Raw genomic sequence first — 9,127 nt, forward strand, 5'->3', positions numbered from 1 at the left:
CATCCATCCATCCATCCATCCATCCATTCATCTATCCATTCATCCATTCACTATCCATTCATCCATCCATCCATCCATCCATCCATCCATCCATGGGTGTTTCAGAGCTTCATTGGTCTATTTGTCTATCCCTGTGCTATCCTAATTATACATACCTAATTTATATATGTAGTTTTACAATTAATCTTGATATCTGGGATGGAAAGTCCTCCCACCTTGCTCTTCTTTAAGACTTTCTTCGCATTTCCTATTAGAGGCTTTCCTCAAATGTGCATGATCCTTGCCTGTCAGTTCGTATTTAGGAGTAGGACATGAGGCTGAGCCTGTGGCTTAACCAAGGGGGCAGTGGAAGACTGACTTAAGAAAATGTTTTGCAGAAAAACATGAAGAATTCTATTCAGGAAAACTTGCTGGGGATGCTTATGGAAACTCCAGATGGAGAGGTCCAGTGGGTAGCTGGCCGAACAGAGAACCGGGCTGGCCCTGGGAGTCCTCAGCATGTTAATAGGGAGCACCCAGCCCAAAGTGTCTAGCTGGCAAGATGACCCCCTCCTTACCTGGCACGTCTTTTCCCAGAACCCATCTTTCTCTCCCTACACAGGAGTATTGTCTTCAAGAAACTTCAAGGTCAACTCCAGATTCTTTCTTGGGGTTGAGTTATATGGGGCACTGGGCTTACATCAGGTTGTCTTTACCTTCTCTGCTCTCTGCCTTTGCAGACAGATTTCTGAGTCAGGTTCATGGCTGGTGTTAGGGCTGTGGAAAGAAAGAGCCCCATTGGGACCTAATATCCTTGGGAACACGGGAAGGGCTGGTGTGTGGAAATGAAATCCTAAACGGAGCAGGGCTATCTCAGAATGCCCCGTGTGAGGCCCCACGTGAAGGCCCCGGGTCCCCATGCTCAAAGCTCTGTGGACTGAAGACCACCTGCCTCTTATTCCATTACTTTTGCCTTCCCCTCGTGCAGGGAGTGGCAGGGCCCTGACACTGCCCCCTGGAGTCTCCTCCCAGCGGGGGTGGCTGCTGGGTTGAGGAGTCCGGATTTTGTGCTATTTCTATAGCGTTTTTCCACGTGAAGAGTTGATGCACAGATGGAATCTGTGCTGGCTGCTCCACTTTCCTCACCTCTGTGGGTGCTCAAGAAAGCACAGGCTTATATGTTTGTGACAAATAATAAGCAATAATGTGATAGCTGCGCTCCCCAGGTCCTTCAAGATTTTCCGACTGTGTCTCTCTGTTTCCAGTGAACTGTGACTTCTGGTTTCTTCTTTCAGTATCCACGTGGGTCTGGTGAGTTTGACTTCTTCCCAAATCTCGCCCGCACTCTCTGTATACCTAAGATTTCTTCCCCAAGTGTGTCTGATTTTAACAAATCCCTTCCCGCACTCTCCACCCTTGAAAGTCCCCAATTCTCTGATGTTCTCCCTTTCAATTCCTTGTTCACAATCTTGAGAATTCTCCCCTTGGGCTAGACTGAGCTCTATTCCTACAAAACAGATGTGTCCCCAGGTGCTAAGCAGCTGTCTGTGCGGCCAGTTGGATGGTTCCCTCCCAGCCACCTCTCCACCTCACCGACAGAGTGTCGTTGAGCCTCGGTTTCTCGTGAACTTCCGCCTTGTCGGCCCACCATCTTGGATCGAAGTGTTGGTGCTGCTGCTCTCACAGCAAGGACACCCAGGGCAAGACCATTTCCTGCCCTTACACTTGGGGCTCTCTGGGGAGGAAGTTGGTGTACCTCAAGTTGCCCAAAGAATCAGCACCTTGACCAGTACAGGCCAGGGGCATGAAGATGAGCTTTTTGTATTTTGTCAATCAGAGCATTCAAGATTGGGCCTCCCCGGAGTTGCTTCCTTCTCCCAGGTTTCTTCCCAGCATCTATTTTTCTGTTTTGCCTTCTAATTTTATACATTTTATTCCCACCCTAGGAAGTACCCAAGACATAGTCTAAGAAAGGATGGCCTGTTCTACTTCTCAAAACCTAAAGAATCACATTTTTTTCCTGACCATTCGGGTTCATTTCTGCAAGGACTTGTCAGAACCAAAAATAACATTTCCTGTAGAAAATAACTGTTTTGGGGGGATCTTGAATGCCAGGTGGAGCTTCCATCCCGTATTTCATCCAGAGTGGGAATTCTTCCAGGAAACTTCTAGATATTGGAGGCTTCATTTCAGCTGTGACGGTGGGGAGCCTTCGATAAGCTGCAATGATTTTCTAGGCCGTCTCCTTTCCCACCGACACACATTGTCAGCTGCTTTTCCAGCAAAAGGGGAATTAAGCTACAGACAGATAGACACGGTCCCTGTGGTCAGTGAGCCTATAGCCCTCATCTGTGAAGCGTGGAAAATGTTATGATCCACCGCAAGGGGTTCTGAGAGAAGTTTTAAAGGTAAAGACAGACACGACCCCTAACAATATAAAAGTTCAGTTTACCAGGAAAATACAACGGTTCTCAGCTCGGCTGCTGTAAGGAACAAACCGTACCCTATAAGGAAAGAGCAAACATGCCCTGAAGCACACATGGATATTTACAAAATGTCATCACTGCCGAGGCCGTAAAGCAAGTGCTGATGATGAAGTCTTTGATGGCAAACAAATGCGTTCTCTGGTCACAATAAAATTAAGTCAGAAATCAATAACAGAAAGATTACTAGAAAAACCTATTTGTTTGGAAGTTAAGAAACATACTTCTAGATAACCCATGAGTCCAAGAAGAAATCATAATAGAAATTAGAAGATGTGTGGAACTAACAAAAATTAAAATGCCATATATAAAAACTTGAAGGAAAATTACAGCCTTAAATGCTATTTATGAAGTAAGCAATGGAATTAAGAAGGTAGGAAAGAGATAGAGGAATAAACTCTGAGAATATATAAGAAAGGAAATAATAGACATAAGAGCAGAAAATAATAAAATAGAAAACTGAGATACAATAGAGAAGATTGGAAAACTCACAAGTTGTCAGAAAAGATAAATTGACAAAATTTTGGAAAGATTGGTCAAGTTTAAAAAAAGAGAGAAGGCAAAAACATTCCAAATTAAAAATGAATAAAAGGGACCAAGACACAGATATTATAATGACAATTAGAATATATTATGATCAACTTTTTGTCAATATATTTAAAAAGTTAGAGGCAACAAACCAATTCCTAAGAAAAAATATAATTTACTAAATGGATTAAGGAATAAATACAAAATATAAATGGTCATATAACAAGTAAATCAAATAAGTTGAATTACTGGTTAAAAATTCTGCTCCCTATAACTCCCCCATCAGACTATACACACAAAACACGGCACAAGAGGTTTTCAACAGGGGTTCTGCCAAACATACAAGGAAAAAGTAATTCAAATCTTATACAAATTGTTTTCCAGAAAGAAAAGTGAGGGAAGATCTCCCAACTAATTTTATAAAGCTAGCATTACCTCGATATCAAAATATACAATCTCATGATGAGAAAGGAAAATTATACTCTTAAGCAGAGATGCAAAAAATCCTAAACAAAATATTAGCAGACTGAATCCTGCAGTTGGGTTTAGGCCAGGAATGCAAGGATGGCTTAACATAGAAAACCAGGACATGTGGGGCCAGCCCCGTGGCATAGTGCTTAAGTTCTCATGTTCCACTTCAGCAGCCCTGGGTTCGCTGGTTCAGATCCCGGGTGTGGACCTATTCACAGCTTGTCAAGCCATGCTGTGGCAGGCGTCCCACATATAAAGTAGAGGAAGATGCGCATGATGTCAGCTCAGGGCCAGTCTTCCTCATCAAAAAGAAGAGGATTGGCAGCAGATGTTAGCTCAGAGCTAATCTTCCTCAAAAAAAAAGAAAGAAAGAAAACCAGGAAATGTAATTCAACACATTCACAGATCAAAGATGCAAAAGAAGCATTCTAAGAAATTTAGCATTGTTCATGACTAAAAACTAGCAAACTAGAAATATGAGTGCTTCCTTTAACTGATAAATGGTATATGCACTAAAAGTGATAAACTAGAAGGAAAACTCCTGGAAAGCAGAAAACAAGACGAAATGGATAATAAGAGAAAAAATAAGAAAATTAGAAGATAAAGTAGAAATTCCAAAAAAGAGAAAACAGAAAATACAGTAGTGAAGGAAGTATTAAAGAAATATTACAAGAAAAATCCCACAACTGAAAATCGGAAGAGGCCTACAGAGTGTCCAGCACAACTGTTAACATATGATAATGATACTTTAGAACATCAGTTCTAAAACTGTCCAGAAAAAAAAAATCACAGTTAAAGGATCATCATTGAAAGGACACTGGAAGTTCTGGAAAAAATGCTGCTTAACTTAGACATCTATCAAACTGTCAATCAAGTGGAAACAAGACTACAGTCACGCACCACGCAAGGATGTTTCGGGCAACGACTCGCACATAATACAATGGTGGTCCCGTAAGGTTACTACCATAGAGGCTAGGTGTGTAATAGGCTATAGCACCCAGATTTGTATAAGTCACTCTATGAGGTTTGTACAATGACAAAATTGCCTACTAACTTTGTTCTCAAAACATATCCTGTTGTTAAGTAATGTATGACTAGATGTTTTCAGATGTACAATGTCTCAAAAAAACCACCTCCTGGGCCAGCCCCAATGGCCTCGTGGTTAAAGTTCAGCACACAACACTTCAGTGGCCCGGGTTCATTTCCTGGGCTCAATGGCACGCCACTCATCTGTCAGTGGACATGTCGTGGTGGCAGCTCACATGAAAAAGAAGAGGAAGATTGGCAGCAGATGTTAGCTCAGGGCAAATCGTCCTCAGCAAAAAAAAAAGAGAAAAAATTGCCTCCCAAGCACTCTTTCTCTAGAAGCTCCTAGAAGATATTTTCACCAAAAAATGAGGGAGTTAACCAGGAGAGAGAAAGTTGGGGAATCAACATAAGATGGTGAAGGGAAGACCCAGCCTGAGAATTCTGCAGCTGGCTTAAGGAGCAGCCAGTTCAGACTGGAGCAGAAAAACAGAGATATTGGGGGTTAAATTATTCACAGGGGGCAAAAAAGCAAATTTTAGCTACAGTTGTAAAGAAAAACGAAAAGCTTGCATCAGAAAAAAAATGCAAATCACAGCATACTGTATAGCTCAGCTCTGACTAACATTTTCCTAATAATAATGATAAAATAATCACCGGTCACTGCTTTAATCAAAAGCGTGAAATAACATCTTTGGGAGGACAGATGGAGGGGAAGGAAACGTGTGTGTGCGACGGGGGTAGAAGCTAACTCACCATCATCTGGTGAAAAGTAATTGGCAATAGACAAAACCAAAGAATCAAGACGGTATACAAAGCTGCTATTCGTAAACACGGAGATCAAAGCAGAAGTCACCGCTGAAAGAGAGCGCGGCTGTTCTGGGGGCAGAACAAGGATGAGAAGGCACGGGGCGGAGAGTGGGGGACACGAGCGCTTGTTGAATTATTTTACCTTTTCTATTATGTGTGTGTTTAACCTTGATCAAAATTCAAATTTGAAAAGTCTGCCTTGGTTATGAAAGTCGTCATTTATCATTTATCATTTATTTGTTCAGTGCCATCTCTCCCGCTGGGCCATGCCCAACAACGCGGGCACGGGAATGCCCTGGTCACCAGACGCCTGGCGCCAGCACAGTGTGTGGCACATAGTGCATGTTCAATAAATTGCTACTTAAGTGGAAGCATTAACGTGTGACTATGTTTCCCTGAACTATGTCTAGCACATTTTATTACGAAACTTTCAAATATTCCCCAAAGTGGAGAGAAAACAGTCATGCAGCTTTGACAATCAATATTCTTGCCAATCTTCTGATGCAGTTTTTTAAAAAATCAACTTATTGGGGTATAATTTACCCACAATAAAATGTACTTGTTTTGAGTGTACACTTCAGTGACTTTTGGCAAACATATATACTATGACCCCCGAAGGTCCCTTGTGGCACAGGGTTTTGCATATAAAAATCCTTAATGTGTGTCTGCTGCCTTGTTGTGATGCGATCCAGGATGAGCTCAGGGAGGGGCCTTGGGCTGTGAAGAAAGAGGAGATCTAAATACCCTGCCGGCAACAGGAACGGGAAGATTTGGGCGCTTAGGGCATCTTCACCTCCCTGGGGCCCAACCCTGAACTGGTCTCAACTCGTTCAGTTGTAACACTCTTTCTTTTTATCCATGCACTCAAGAAAGTTTCTTCCCTATGATCTGAGAAGGGAGAAAGGAATTCGTTCTTTCCTTTACAACAGGATGCAGCTCCTGAAGCACGCCTGCCTGTCACCAGTCCCGAGTGTCCACAGGTGGTAGCCTCTTCTGCCGCCATGGCCTGCGCCCCACAAGGCCCTGAGTATGGACCAGGAGTAAACAGCCTCCTGCACTGTGGATGCTGGACGCTGACCCTGGATGCCAGGGGCAGAGTGGGCTGCGAGGGAGCCAGGCCCCCCACCCTGGACAGGAGCTGCAGGCCCTTGGATGGCCAGGTCTCAAGGAGGAAAGTGGGTGATGGTGGGAGCAAAGCAATGGGAGGGGGCAAGGGTCTCTGGTCAGGGTGGGGTGGGCCTGGGACGGGCCTGGTCCTGACAGGGCAGAGGTGAAGGCAGAGCATGTCCTCCCTACACCTCAAACGTCCCACGGAGGAGAGCTGTCTGGGGAGGAAGGAAGGGTCTCTGAGCCAGAGGAGTAAGGGCACTTGCCAGGAAAAATTGGGGAGCAGGAAGGCCCTTATTCAGAGCCAACATGTCGAGGTTCATTGAGTTCTTCAAAGAACAATACGGCATTCAGTCTGAGCAGGAAATGCATCCAGACCTTAACTTCCTTCTTCTGCACCACAGAGAGGAGCAGGGAGAGGGAAGACAGGCCAGAGAGTTGCCCATTATTAGAGAAGAGAAGACCCACCCCTCCCCGCGGTGCTGGTGGTATTTCTACACCACAGCCCACAGCTCTGGGTTCAGAGGTTAGAGCCGGCCCCAGCACACGCCCAAGGGCTGACAGCTGGATGCGCCCTCAGCGTCTGCCTCCTCCCTCTCTGGGAGTAACTCGCAGATCCCTTCACTTCACTCGTGATTCATTCATTCCACAAATGTTTTGTTCAAGTGCTAGAGATACAATGGGAAATAATTCCTCACATTCAAGAAACGCACAATATAGTGAAATCAGCAGCATCATTGCCAGGGCATCTGCAGAATTTTCTCCATACCTGGTGCATCTTCTATGGAAAATGAGAAATTGTGTAAGTCAGTGGACATTAGGCAAGAGGTTAACTGAGAATTCCAGAATGGCAAAACAAACCCTCAACTTGGGAAGGAGAATGGAGAAGGAAGAACAAAGATAAACTTCCCAGAAATGGGCCCAAACAGTGTGAGGGAAGAGCGGTCAGAAATTGGATATTGCCACATTCTGGAAATGGCACTTAGAAAATCAGGGGATTTAGGAAAGTGACTCCCTGTTCTGATTCTGCCTGACTCATCCAGCAAATCCCAGCACACCCATTGCCCCCCCGTCCCCGTTTTCCGGGTCTGCAGCAATCTACTTTAGTGCAGATGAGGTCTGTGAAAATGTAATGGCGCACAGGAAAGTGCACTGGGACTGCACAGCGCTGTCTAAATGGGGAAGGATGCACATTTTTAAAGTCCCTCTGACCTTTCTGAGTTCCTCTGCCCTCCAGACCTGCTTTCTTGAAGTTCTGGTCACTGGCGCCACCAGCTGGGCTCTGCCCAGGTCGTGTAGCAGCTGTGGAGGGGCTTCACGGAGCAACCTGCAGGGGAGAGGCGGCACAGTTCCCGCTCTCAAGGAGCCCGAGGTGGAGCTCAGGAGGCACCGTCACCCGCCGGCCAGGGAGCACCGTCACCCGCCTATCAGGGAGCACCGTCCCAGAGCCCGGGGCGGGGGAACTGGAATTTGTGTGTGAAGAGTGGGTGTTGGACCTGGGTCTTTGAAGCACTTTGTGAAATATCCCTTCAGTGCTTCACATTCTCCCCTTTGCCCTGACTTCACCATAACCCGGAGGCCCCTGGGGTCCCGGGTCTTGCGTTCCGGGGAAATCCCTGAGGGTGGGGCTTTCTGTCCTTCTCCGGTGTCTACGCCCGGATGGTGTGAACAGCACCACAGCACACTCCTTTCATCCACAAGGTTCCTACAGTGTGGAATGAGCTAGAGTCGCAGCGATTTTCAACCTTGGTTGCACGTTAAAATCCCCAGGGGAGCTTTTAACAACCCGGACCCCAGGCTCCTTCAAATCAGAACCTCTGGGGGCTGGTGCCCTCGCGCCAGAAATCTTTGAAGCTCCTGGGGCGATTGTAACAGGCAGCCAAGGTTGAGAACAACTGAGCTGAAGCACCCCTCAAACTTTTAAGTGCCCGCGGCTCTTGACAAAATGCGGATCTGGATCCCGCGGGTCTGGTTTGGGGCCGCGGCTCTGCTGTTGGAGCAGGTTCGCGGGCGGTGCTGATGCTGTACCCACCGCGGCGGGGCAGGGGCTGGGACTCGGCCGCGCTCCCGGCCGCGGGGATGGCGGCTCCTGCGCCCCATGGTGGTCAAAACCTCCCTAGCAGCGCCCAGTGGGGAAGCGAAGCGGACGTGAGCTGCTCCCGCCGAGTCCCGTCCAAAACCGAGATCTGTGAGCAAAATAAACGTCGTTTTAAATCACTAAGCTTTGACTTGCTGTTACACCGCAATAGGTAACTGGAACGTTCTCAGACTCTCTCCCTTACACAATACGCTGAATTTGACCAGGTAGAGGGTGGAGGGGAGGAACTTCCGGTTTTGATTAATTACAGGTGAATCACCTATTTTTCATTAATTACTACTTTTAAAAGGCAGTCTTATTAGAAATTAAGTTCAATATTTATAAACTATTAGGAAATCAGTCCTAAAATGTTTTTAGAAAGATTGGCACTTTCGTAACTCTCCTTCTTTGCCATTTAATTCATTTAAAAGGCTGTCTCCTTAAATAGTTCTTAAGAACCGTCTAGACCCAGAGGGAAGTGTAGTTTGAAGTCTTTTTCTGCAGGTACCGCCCCACCTGTGGGAGGCAGGCTTCTCAGAGGGCCTCCAACACCCCCGCCTCCAGTTATTGGTGCCCTTGTATAATTGCCTTCCTGGAAGGTGGGCCTGACTCCACGGCTCTCGCTTCTAACCAACAGAACATGGCA

Source organism: Equus quagga, chromosome 13 (genome assembly GCF_021613505.1).
Source record: "Equus quagga isolate Etosha38 chromosome 13, UCLA_HA_Equagga_1.0, whole genome shotgun sequence".
NCBI lineage: Eukaryota > Metazoa > Chordata > Mammalia > Perissodactyla > Equidae > Equus > Equus quagga.